The sequence below is a fragment of the Carlito syrichta genome, unplaced genomic scaffold (genome assembly GCF_000164805.1).
Source record: "Carlito syrichta isolate Samal-C Ts95f unplaced genomic scaffold, Tarsius_syrichta-2.0.1 Scaffold315363, whole genome shotgun sequence".
Taxonomy (NCBI): Eukaryota; Metazoa; Chordata; class Mammalia; order Primates; family Tarsiidae; genus Carlito; species Carlito syrichta.
The window spans coordinates 58466-71825 of record NW_007259459.1 but is presented as its reverse complement, the minus strand read 5'-3'; positions in this window follow the sequence as shown (position 1 = coordinate 71825).

Below are 13360 nucleotides of genomic sequence, written 5' to 3'. Positions count from 1 at the left end.
AGATCAGGTGATTGGGAGTGCTCACAAGAAGGCATCAGTGTTTCAAATGACACTTTCTGAAAGTGAAGATATGCTATGCTAAACATACAGTGATAAATTTAACTTCTTGCTGACAAGTTTCTTGCAATTTAGTTTGTGTGCAGTTCACGTGACTGCATTCTGATGTGGCTAAAGTTACCAGCCATTATCATCCTTCCTACAGATCCATGAGGTTTTCTACTACAGAGTTTCTGCTACATATTCTTTGGTATTAATTACTGGATTCTGAGAGCATAATTTTATAAGGATAGCTGCCTTTTAAATTTCATGAGTATGAGGCAAGTGTTGTGATTATCTTGGGTGTTTTATTAACTCAACCTTTTGTAAGTTGAGGCAACCATAGATAGATATTGAATGAATTTAATTTTTGAGATGCTGAATGAATTATATCCTATTCAGAAAGATAGGCTGGAGCTGCTGAAGGAATCCAGTTAAACATTAAGAACATTTCTGTCTGTGAGTAATAAATGAGAAACTGGGAAGAACTTTAGTTTTATTGAACTTTTACCTCATATTAGCAAGAGAATTTGATTCTATGTTTTCATTTTTTAGTCTTTGGACATTATTAACTTAAAAGGTAACTTAATATAGAGACTTAATTTTCTCACTAGGAATTTGGAAAGAGAGAAGATTTATACTAAAATATAGGACATCAGTATTTTGCTGGCATTTCACATTGGGCACTCTATATATTTGGTGATTACCGTTGAGAACACTTGATTAGATCACCCATGGAGCTGGTAGCCCTATGGTGGAAAAGCACATCTTATGGTGACCCCAGCTTTTACAAACAGATTCATGGAGGTATAATTGCACATATTTAAAATGCTCAATTTGGTGAGTTTTGACACATGAAACCATCACTGCAATTACCTACCCATTGCCATCACCTCCAAAAGTTTCCTTGGGACCCTTTGTCATTCTTACGTGGTTCTCTATACTGACTCCTGACAGCCACTGATCTGCTCTCTACCACTAGTATAAAATCTATATTTTCAAATTTTTTTGTAGAATTAGAATAATATACTATGCACTGTTTTTTGTCTGACTTTCAGTCAGCAAAATTATTTGGAGATTCATCCATATTATTGTATTTATTAATAGTTTGCTCCTTTTTATTGCTGGATATGCTGTTTTATGACTATGCCACCATTTATCTATTCACCTGTTGATTGGTGCTTTGATTGTTTCCAGTTTTGGGGTCTTACAAATAAAGCTATTATGAATATTTGTGCATAAGTCTTGTACAGGCATATGCTTTATTTTCTCTTGGGTAATACTTAGGAGTGGAATGGTTAAGTCACATGGTAGGTGGGTATTTAACTTCTTAGAAATATGACATTTGTAAAAAGATCCAGCACTGGAAAAATGGCTTCCTGCTAAAATGGAGAAAGAAACCTATGCAGTCAAACTAGAAGTCCAACAATGACACTCATTTAAGGACTCTATTGTTCCCCTGTGTTATATCTGTTTAAAAGTAGGCCTTCCAATTTTCAGCAGATATACATGCTCTATTTTCTACCTTAAATCTCACCACTTTGCATTCCTACCTTAAATTTCACCAGCCTGTTCTCAGAGTACCAATAAAATAATTGAGAAGAATGTCACTAACAATCATTGATAACCTGTAATCTTACCAGTCTTGCAACTTTTACCAACTTCAACTAGATTGGTGCTCACAATCCCACCAAGGAACTGACCTCAGGTCAAACTATTTTATGACTGTTCACATTATGAAATGAAAAGAAAAAAACAAAACAAGAACCCTGCCCAAAAACTCTGAAAAAGGAGATGACAGTGACATCATCTCCTATGCTCCAACTAACTTATTGAGACTTACTCTGCAGTGGCATTATGAAATTAAATGTCTTCCAGAAGTCACCATGTTAGAACAACCTAAATTACTTTACATCTGCTGGACTCTCCCCATGCACTGTTAGATCAGAACACTTCTACTCTTTGGACTAAAGATTCTACTGACATGAGTAGAGTATTTTTTTAAAAAAATTTTTGATAGAGATGAAGTCTTGCTATGCTGCCCAGGCTGGTCTCAAAATCCAGGCCTCAAGTGGTCCTGCCTCAGCCTCCCAAATTGCTGAGATTACAGGTGTGAGCCACTGTACTTGACCAAGGAGTAGAATATTTGGAATTGACCTACTAAAGTTCAAATGAATCCTAGTCATCCCCAACCAAGGTTATTCCAGTGCCCACTCATGTTGGGAAGGTGACAGTAGATGCCAAATGGGTGGGAGCTTCTGCCAATATGGCGTTTGTTTTCACTAACTCCATGGTTTATGCCTATTGTGCAGTCTAGGCAACACTCAGATTTCTCTTTCAGCAACTTCTACATTTATGAAATTACGTTATCTCCTTTACACACTACTTTTAACATTATTCAAACCTTACTCTTATAATATTATTTCCTTCTCAAGATAAAAGAAAAACACATGATAGCAATAACTCAGGAGTTAAACATACCCAGGCCAGATCTTGCAGACACCTTTTTAGTTCATCCTGATTTAATATGGTTTATAGATGGATTTTACTTTTTTAAATGATAATAGCATTCTCCCTACTTCCTGTCCCCCTTTTTTAATCCACTGAAAATGCAGCCGTTAAAGCAGCTGTTACATTGTACTCTATCTTCCCAGGTAGCTGAATTAATAGCACTGACTGAAGCCTGTATTGTAGCAAAAGATAAAAGATGAAAGAGAGTAGATATGCTTTAAGAATTGTTCATGATTTTGGAATGTTATGAAAACTGTGTTTCGACTAACAGAGGGAAATATATCAATGATTTAGTGGGAGCTAATAAAAATTCACAAGGAGATTATGGGATCTGCCTTTGGGATCAACTCCACTGATAAACAGCTCTTCTCTCTTACATGCAGACCTTCCTGAATGCTGTCAGGGACTAACCTGCTAGACTCAGTCTTATGCACAGCAAGGATGAGTTATCTCTCCTAGGAAACTAGTTTTTAAATTTTGCATGATCTCAGGTGGTGTGTCTTTTAGAAAATATATTGTATTTGTTTCCTAGAACTACAATAACAAAGTAGCACAAACTCAGTGGCTCAGAACACAAAAATTTATTTTTTTATTGTTGTGGAAGTCAGAAGCCTGAAATTCAGAATCGAGGTGTAGGAAGAGCCATGATCCCTCCAGAGCCACTAGAGAAAAATCTGTTCCAGGACTCTTTTCTGACTTCTGGTAGTTCTTTGGCTTGTGGCAACATAGCTCTAATCTTCACATGGTGTTCTTCCTGTGTGCCTGTCTCTATGCCAAAATTTCCCTTTATATAAGGACACCAGTCATTGGATTAGGCTCTACCTAATGATCTTATTTTAATTTGATTGCATATGTGAAGACATTATCTCTAAACAAGGTATTATTCTAAAGTCCTGGGGATTATAACTTTAATGTATTTTTTGAGAGACCACAATTCAACCTATAACATATATCAATGTGAAAATACTTTACCACATTGCTGGGAGATCATTTTTGTTCCTTTTAGGGACTGACATGTCACTGTGGAAAGAAACTATCAACTCAAATCAGTGAATTTCCACTCACATGAGATTTTAAACTGAGGCTGTATCAAAGGAATTCATCACAGAAATCTCCTTTCCATAAAAATAGATTTGGGTAATTGGAGACTGGTGCTCACAATCCCACCAATGAACTGAACTCAGGTCATACTGTTCTATGACTGTTCACACTATGAAATGAAAAGAAAAAAAAAAAAACAAAAAAACAAGAACCCTGCCCAACAACTCTGCAAAAGGTGGTGCCAGTGACATCACCTCCCATGCCTGAGAAAACAAAATAAAACACAGCAGAATGAATTTTTTTGATAAACTTTCTCTTTTTATAATTATTACTCTGATGGTTTTTGATGATTTAGGCCAAATACCATTAGATCACAGTTTTTTCTCAGAATAGTGAAACTTAGCCATAGTCAATTTTTATTTATATTCAGAATATATGGTTATAGTTAGTCTGTATATTTGCATTTGCAAAAGTGTCTGTGTCTATGGAAAATTTTCCTTTTGTACATGGAATATCTTCATACTTCCAGTCCCTTGTAACTCTGATTCTTCTACATAGTCATCTGTGATTGCTGTCATCCCCAATGACGATAATCCACATGAGGTTTGTGAAACCCTTCCTGTGATTCTCTATAAGGGCCTAGTTTACCTGATCAAAAACCACATGGGTCATGTGGTCTGAGTGGGGACAACCTTTGTTAGAACTCAATTTCAGGGATTAAAAATAATCATAGAGAATGGTTATCACAAATATGTGTCAACTTGCAGCAATATTTGAAAGATGAAAAAATAATATCAAAAGGATAGAGGAAAGTAACACGAGGTGTCTTCAGTCAAAGTTTTCTAAAGATTGACTTTTTTTAGTAACTCCTTCCTCCTAAGTTGGGTTGTGAAACTGGAACTAATTGTATGTTACCTGCTACCCAATTAATCTTAGTAATTTCCTGCCTTGTGTCAACCTTGAGGATTGAACAGGATTCTTTAGAGGTGGCAAAGCAATATTTCATCCATAAGAAAAAAATATCACTGGTTAGAAGGATCTGTTGGTTCCAGGAAGCTTTCTACTTGTCTTTACAGCAATGCAATGTCAATGTATAGGCTTTAGAAAATTATTGTCTCTGTGAATCAGTTCTATGGCTTAACTTCTAATATATGGTGACATTTAAATGACAATTCTTTCCCAGATTAGACTGAATTCCTTCACCTCTGGGATAGAGGAAGAACTGCAAGAAGCAACTGATGAACTTTGACCTCTTGGATGTATCACTTACAAAGCAGAGTCAGCCAAATGCCATAATCTCAAATTGGAGAGCCTACAAAGCAGAGATGTTTAGATGGTCCAATACTAAAACGGGTACCACTCAAACAATTCAACCAGCACCATATTTATTTAACCCACAAACTCAGATAGAGCCATTCAGTGAATACCACTGAGAAAAATTGTTTCCTAATGTGGAACAGAGATGGTTCATGATCTTGGGAGTATAGAGTACTCAAAAAAAAAGAAAGAAACAAAATCTGAGTTTTGAATCACAGCAATCCATGGCTAACCCTTAAAAAAATGTTACGTATTCTGCAATGTGAATAATTAGATTTATAATTCTGAATCTTCTTCTTCTTCTTTTTTTTTTTTTTTTTGAGTTGGAGTCTCACTCTGTCGCCCAGACTAGAGTGCAGTGGCCGCTCCCGGCCACCGCAGCCTCGACCTGCTGGGCTCCGGCAATCCTTCCGCCTCAGCCTTCCAAGTAGTTGGAACTACAGGCGTGCACTACCACGCCCGGCTAATTTTTGTTTTATTGTAGAGATGAGGTCTCGCCAATTTGCCCAGGCCGGTCTCGAACCCACGGGCTCAGGCAATCTACTCACCTCAGCCTCCCAAAGGCGCGGGATTACAGGCTGAGCCTGTAAAAAAACTTCATATGTTTTTTAAGGAGTGTATACTTTGTCATCAGATCTCAAGACTTATCCACATTATTTGATTTCATAGGCATGCTTTTACATTAGTGGCCTAAAAAGTGGGCCATCCACATAAGTCATACATACACAATTCCTTTGTGTAAATAGAAATTTTAGCAACAATGAAATATGTAGGAAACAAGACCCACTAATGAAGAAATAAGGAAATAAGAAACAAGAAACCCCTAATTCAGTGTGAAAGGTGAGAATTGTTCTGCTCTCCCAATAATTGCTGAAACTGAGAAACGTCATTAATGATTTATGTAGAGAGTAATAGGAACAAATACACACAAATTATTAGCTTACCCATTTACAATTTGGCTAAGTATGAAACCTATGGTTAGAGTTGTGATTACAAAATTGTTAGTCAGATGTCACTTAAAAAAGCTATTAAAGACTTGAGAACTAGCTTAATGTTTTATCTTGGGACACACTACAGATGACAAATTTAAGTTTGGCTTCTCACACTGTGAAACTGAGACATACAACTTTAGGATTAGGCACTAAAATATTAATAAATATGACTTTTAGGCCTTTCTAAAAATAGCTCAATTAACTGTACGCATACTCCTACATACTTATTTCATTTAGAATCAGGGAAAACAGAATTCTAAAGATAATTTAGAATTCAGAAATGAAAAATAGGAAGTAGACTACCGCTGAGCTATTTATTCAATTGTCACATAACAATTTGGTTTCTGATCTAGAAACAGAAACTCCTAATGTCCATTGCAAGCTGCTATATGGATATCTCTAGAAATTCCATCTGTGAAATTTCAATCAAGACAGATGTATTTAGGCCCTTGAAGGCTTTGCTTGCTCTGTAGTTGCACATTGCAGACTGACAATTACATAGAAACTCACAGTGGGTTTTTTTGAATAGTAAAAACTAGTACAGCACTTGGCACCTTGTTGGAGCCACCATGACTCACACACACGTGGAAGTACATGAATGTTCTGGCTTCAGTTGAATCATCTGGGATAACCAATATGATCTTCTCCCTTGCAGATGAAATGATTTTTTTAAATGCTAGCATCACTGGGAGCAGTAAGTGTTTCTATTTTTTATAAAATGACGCCCTTATTTACAGGTGTAGAGCTAACATTCTATGTTCCAGATTTTGGAATCAAAGATGAAGGAAGAACGAGCGAAGAAACGTTTAAACCCATAATAAATGTTTACATGGAAAGGAATCACATTTCAACTGCCTACTTGCTGTGTGACTTAGAAAAGTTATTTGCCTCCTCTGTGCCTGGTTTACCCATCTGTAAAAGGAGCATGATATGGATTCATAGCTTATTTTCCAAAACCCTTGGGTCCTGGAGTGTTTCAGAATCCTGAATGTTTAGGATTTTAGAAAATAACTTACTGCAGACATCATATATTTACATAATAGTCACAGCAGAGTCTCAGAAGTGCAGTGACACAATCATGGCTCACCACAGCTTCAACCTCGTAGGCTCAGGAAATCATTCCACCTGAGTCTCTCAAGTAACTAGAACTATAGGTGTAAGCTACCATGTCCAGCTATTTTTTTTTTTTTTTGCAGAGACGAGGTCTACCTATTTTTCCTAGGCTAGGCTGGTCTAGAACTCCTGGGTTCATGTAATCCTTTTGTCTTGGCTTCTCAGAATCCTGGAATTACAGATGTAAGCCACTGAATCCAGTCCCAGTGAAAAGAAAATGTAGAAAAATAGTATTGCGTAGTTCTAAAAGACAGTGAAAGAAAATATAATTTTTCCAACTCCTTCTCATGAAGGTTTATTTAAAGATAAAAATGTCTAAGTAAATTATCAAAAAGCTACACTTATCTCATTATTTTCAAGAAAAATAAGATTTTGTTTTCCTAATTAACTTGGAGTTAAATGAGTACTACATTTTATCAATAGCATATGATATACTGTGGTATGCTTCTAGAAACGTTCTATTCTCTAGAGAGTTCCATTTTATCCAGATATTCTGAGAAGAAAATTTACTTTCAGAAAATAATTGTTTTTTTTATTTAAAGAGATTAGCATTATGTTTCAACATGAAGTTTTGGATTCCATGCCTTAAACAAAACAAAACAAAACAAAATACAACAAATAAATGAAAAGGAAACTAAAATTGAGAAACCCCAAGAATGTGGGTTTGAAGTACAGAGATATAGGGAAAATGGTGCCATAGATTATGTATTTTTCCATTCTGCATTTTCCTCCTTTCCTGTGCACATAAAGAACCATTAGCAATATAATGATGAATTCAGAATGGCAGAAAACTCCAGCTATTCTCCTGACATTTAAAAAAGAATTTTTTTTTTTTCTTGGAATACATGACATTTTTTCTCTTTCTATTACATATGTCCTCTTTGAACCAAAGCTAGACAACTATTAAACCCTGTCTGACCCGAAGAATCCTTTATGGAGTGTAGAAAAGAAAGACAAATTGATCTTTCCACCTAGCATTTATTCTTGTTTTACAAATTTCTTATTCTTCAATGCTGTATAAAGACTCAAAATTTCAGTTCTATTTTTTCTAGCAATTGAAGAGTGTTTAACATGGTGAGGTTGTGTTGAGTATTATGAGAGTTGTCTGTCTATTCCATAGGGCAGGTTATTCTTTAAAAAGAAGTATGTCTTCCATTTTTGGATTAGAGTAAGTGACCCATAGAGATGCTATTGAGTGAAGAAATGTAGGTTAAATAAATTCGGGGGGGGAGCCATTGTTTACAGTTTATTTGAATATTACTTTATTTTTCTCATAAGGATCTCATAGAAGGCTACTTTTTAAATTATATTTTATCTTAAATAAATGATAATATAATGATATTTTAAGGTCTTTTTCAATGACAAAAAAGACTAGGATTCATGAATTTAACTTACATTTAATTTATAAGTCATGCAGAAGCCCACACTTATATGAAATGTCACTACAACACAGGAGACCAATGCTTATGTTTTGCCCTCACATTTTATAATTGGTCTTAATTATATACTATGAATAACATATTATATTATAGCTCATATAAAATATATAAGTAATACAGCATAAATAGGGAGAAAGATGAACATGTTTCACCTTGACACTTACAGTCAATTAATGGCGCAGTAGTCCACCTCATGTAATATAATTTAACATTTTCTCAGTGATGCTAATCAAAATAAAGAATTCAACATGTCTACATGTTCCCTGAATTGTGTTAAAGTCAATAATTCCTAGGTCATAATATCGATTGGGCTTAAATATAATGCATTTGATTTCTAAAATGAGATGAGAACATATAATTTTGCATTCTCCATAGTCACAGCATGAGACTGCCTAAACACTGCAGCAGGAGGTTGATAGCTACTTTTCTCCTAACTCTCTTTGTAGTTCTGTAGCTGGATGCACTACATACTAAAATCCAGGTCTTTTGTGCTGGTGTTGTACCAATGCTTTCTCTCAAGCTGAGCATTTAAATGCAAAACAATTTTTTTCTTTTGCTGTAATTTAAAGAAAAATAAACTTCTAATCATGACATGGAAGAACCTCCATGACCTAATTCTTTCTTGTTACTCCAACTTTCTTTCCCGCTGTTCCTGTATATACAATCTGTGTTATACTAGAATTCTTATGGTCTGGTAAGCATTGAACCATCATACCACAATGCATGGGATCAATGTTTTAACCAAGAGAAGATATTGTAGATGTATATTTAGGAGGTGAAATGAATAAGACTTGTTATGTATTTAATTGAAGTGGTATGCAGTAGAAAAGGGAAAGTATTGAATTACTCCCCAATTTATATTTTGTGAAAAATAATAAAATAAAGTCCTAGACTGGGAGTATGTGTATGTTTTGATGGGGAATAGTAAGAACCTGGAAAGGTTACCAAATTCAGGGTTTTGCACAATCTCTAGCGGTTTCTCTATACCTTGTTTATACCTGTGTAAATAGTTTCTTTATAAACGTCTCTAGTTTATTGGTGTCATCTGTTTCCTACCAGGAGCTTATCTGGAACAATAATTGGTAACAGAAGCAGCCCCAGGAAATAGAACTTCAAATTTGGGAAATAGATTGCTCACATATTTGGGAAGCTCTGGGAAGAAATGGGATATAGATAACTCATGACATGCAGTGACATTATTATTGCTCAAATAATCATGGATGACCTGTCATGAAGTATATGGGAAGGCCAAGGCATTAGTGTATCAAGTGATTATGAAACTCAGTTGCTGTGGCTAACAGAGCTATTATAAAACTTTTGGTGTCACCTGGTTGCTTCTGATGACACTAGAGAGTATAGATGTAAAAAATATACAATTAAAAATTTAAAATATCTGTCATAGATGATCAGAAAGTTAAAGAGCAGCCTTGAATGAATCTCTAATGTCATATGGCCAGAGGGAAGATATGAGGAGAACCCAATTCAAAATCTGATTGCAAAGGTTGCAGAGTTTTAATTCGAGCAAATTTTCAACACCTCTAGGTCTCTTAGGTTGATAGAAAATTATTGGTGGAGAATGGGTGAAGTTTTAAACCACACGACAGAGACATTTGAGCAGTATGGATGAAGCTGAGAACTTTCACGTTCTTCCCACTCCCACCATCGGTTTCCTCAAATATAAGACATTTAGCAAAAAAAGAACAAACCTCTTCTGTATAAAAGCCTTTAAATGACTGCACTTGCCGCACAAACTGTTTCTTCTTATAACCCATCTATAATTTCTTCCAGACCTAAAATGGATGAAAAGTAGTACAAGTATTTCAGCACTTCAGCAATCTGTACTGGCAAGAGAATGTAAGTGGGAGTGGATTTTAAAAGATTAGACTAAGGAGGATAAATGTAAGGTGCATCTGGGCTGAATTCACTGTCATGGATGCATTCACCCAGAATATGAAATTTGATATTTTGGTCTAAGCATGTGGGAAAGACATTAATAACCTGACAAACCCAGGCTCATCAATAACTCATATTTTATAAAATGGAAATGCTTCAACTTTGCTGGCATTCTCTAAAGGAAGAAGCATAAAGGCTCACAAAGATAGAAATGTTGGAATGAATCTGCTCAGCCCCTTTTTACCATACCCTAAAGAGGGATCATTGAGAATACTTTCTTCTCAAGGCACCAAAAAATGTGTTACTGAAAAGGCCACCAGTCTGGAAGGCAAAGAATTTTTTTGTAAACTGATCGCTAAACACAGTCAACACTGAAAATTGAGCTAATTATCTGAAAAGGATATTGTAAAAACAATTCTTCTTTCCCCAAGTACATATCTGTGTGAAGCAGGAATTTCTTCAGCTACTTCAACCAAAACAACAACATATTGTAACAGACTGAATGCAGATGCATACATAGGATTCCCACTGTCTTTTATTGAGTCCAGTATTAAACTATTGCAAAGATGTAAAACAATGTGATTTTTAATCACTATATATATATATATTATGTTGGAAAATATAGTTATTTTCACAAATAATGTTGCTTATGTTATTATGTAATGGATTATTGTTATTTTAAATAATTAATAATTTTTAAAATTGTGTAGTTTTAATTTATGTTAAATACCGAAATACGTGTATGTGTATTTCACAAAAGTGATATTAGTTTTTCTAATGCTGGGCATAGTGGTTCCCACTTATAATTCCAGCACTTTGGGAAGCAGAGGTGAGTGAATTGCCTGAACTCAGGGCTTCACGACCAGCCTGGGCAACTTGACAATACCTCTTCTCGACAATTAAAATATATATAATTCCAAGTAGCTGGAACTGCAGGCATGCGCCACCATGCCTGGCTAATACTGTAGTTCCAGCTACTAGGAAGACTGAGGAAGAAAGATTCCTGAGCCCAGCAGGTTGAGGCTGTGGTAGCCGTGAGCATGCCACTACACTCCAGACTGGGTGACAGAGTGGGACTCTGACTCTCAAAAAAAATTTTTTTTTTCTTAATAAATCTTTAGTTTAAAGAGAAGGGGTACTGGGACTACAGGCATTGAGAAGCTGCTTCACATCATTCTTCTACCAGATAATCAAATAATTCACTGTCTCAACTCCTCTAATGTTTTTATTAAAGATCACTCACTGTGATTATAATTTGCAATCCTTTCCCTCAATATTTATCTCCTATTCTTCTTCTATGCTTGATTTTAAAATACTTATTAACAGCCGGGCTCGGTGGTTCAGCCTGTAATCCCGCGCCTTTGGGAGGCTGAGGTGAGTGGACTGCCTGAGCCCGCGGGTTCGAGACCCGCCTGGGCAGGCGAGACCTCATCTCTACAATAAGTCAAAAAATCAGCCGGGCATGGTAGTGCATGCCTATAATTCTGGCTACTTGGAAGGCTGAGGTGGAAGGATCGCCAGAGCCCAGCAGGTTGAGGCTGCGATGGCCGGCAGCGGCCACTGCACTCCAGTCTGGGCGACAGAGTGAGATTCCAACTCAAAAAATAAAAAAAAAATAAATTAAAAATAAAACACTTATTAACCTACATGTATCTTATTATTACTGTTATTATTTTTTGCTGTGTCCATTTTCAGGTGACTATCAGTTTCCTTAGGGCATGGAAATGGCCCACCATATTTGTTACCACATCTATGATGTCTAGAAGAGAGCTTTGTGCGTGGCAGATTTTAATAACTATTTTTTGACTGTTGGTTGAATGAACACATGAATGCATTTTAGTTTTCAATTCTACAGATAGACTTCTATGAATTCCCTAATTAGCAAGGGCAAAGGTTCTTAACAGTTTTGCATCATGGGCAAGTCAGAGTACTTTTTTTTTTTTTTTTTTTTTTTTTGAGTTGGAGTCTCACTCTGTCACCCAGACTGGAGTGCAGTGGCCGCTCCCGGCTACCGCAGCCTCGACCCGCTGGGCTCCAGCGATCCTTCCCCCTTAGCCTTCCGAGTAGCCGGAATTACAGACGCGTGCTACCACGTCCGGCTGATTTTTGATTTATTGTAGAGATGAGGTCTCGCCAAGTTGCCCAAGTGGGTCTCTACCCCTCGGGCTCAGGCAATCCACTCACCTCGGCCTCCCAAGGCACGGGATTACAGGCTGAGCCACCGAGCCTGGCCCAGAGTACTTTTTAAATTTCTATTTATTTTTATTTTAAAGATGTGGGATACAATTAGGGTTATGTATAAAATTGTTATTATGGAGGTACCCTTGTTGATGAGGTGTGCCTCCCCTCTCCTGGTAGTTTCCCCTACTGCCAATCCCTTTCTTATAGTATTATGATAATCATTCAAGGTCTGCTTATGAGTGAAAACATGTGGCACTCAGTTCTTTGTTTCTGTGACAGATCACTTGATATTATAGATTCTAAGTCCATCCAAGTTGCTACAAAGTTCATAATTTTGTCCTTCTTTAAGCTGCATAATATTTCATCAAGTATATGTACCGCATTTGTTTTATCCAGCCCCCTTTCTTTGGGCAGTACGGTTGGTTCCATGTTTTTGTTATTGTGAATAATGCTGCAAAAAACTTGTTTGCACAGGTATCTTTTTTAATAATTTGAGTTCCTCTGGGTATATTCCCAGAAAGGGGATTGCTAGATCGTAGGGAAAGTCAATTTTTAGGTCTTTTGAAATTGCCACACTGTTTTCCACAGAAGTTGTCCTAGTTTATATTACCACCAACAGTGTAGAAGTGTTCCCTTTTCCCTGCATCCTCTCCAGCATCTGTTATTTTACTATTTTGTTTAAAGTTTTTAAAAAAAGATTTTCAGCCAGGCCTCATGGCCTACATCTGTAGTTCCAGCTACTTGGGAGGCTGAGGAAGGGGCATCACTTTAGTCCAGGAGTTCAAGGCTGTAGTGTGCCATGATCATACCTGTGAATAGCCACTGTACTCCAGCATA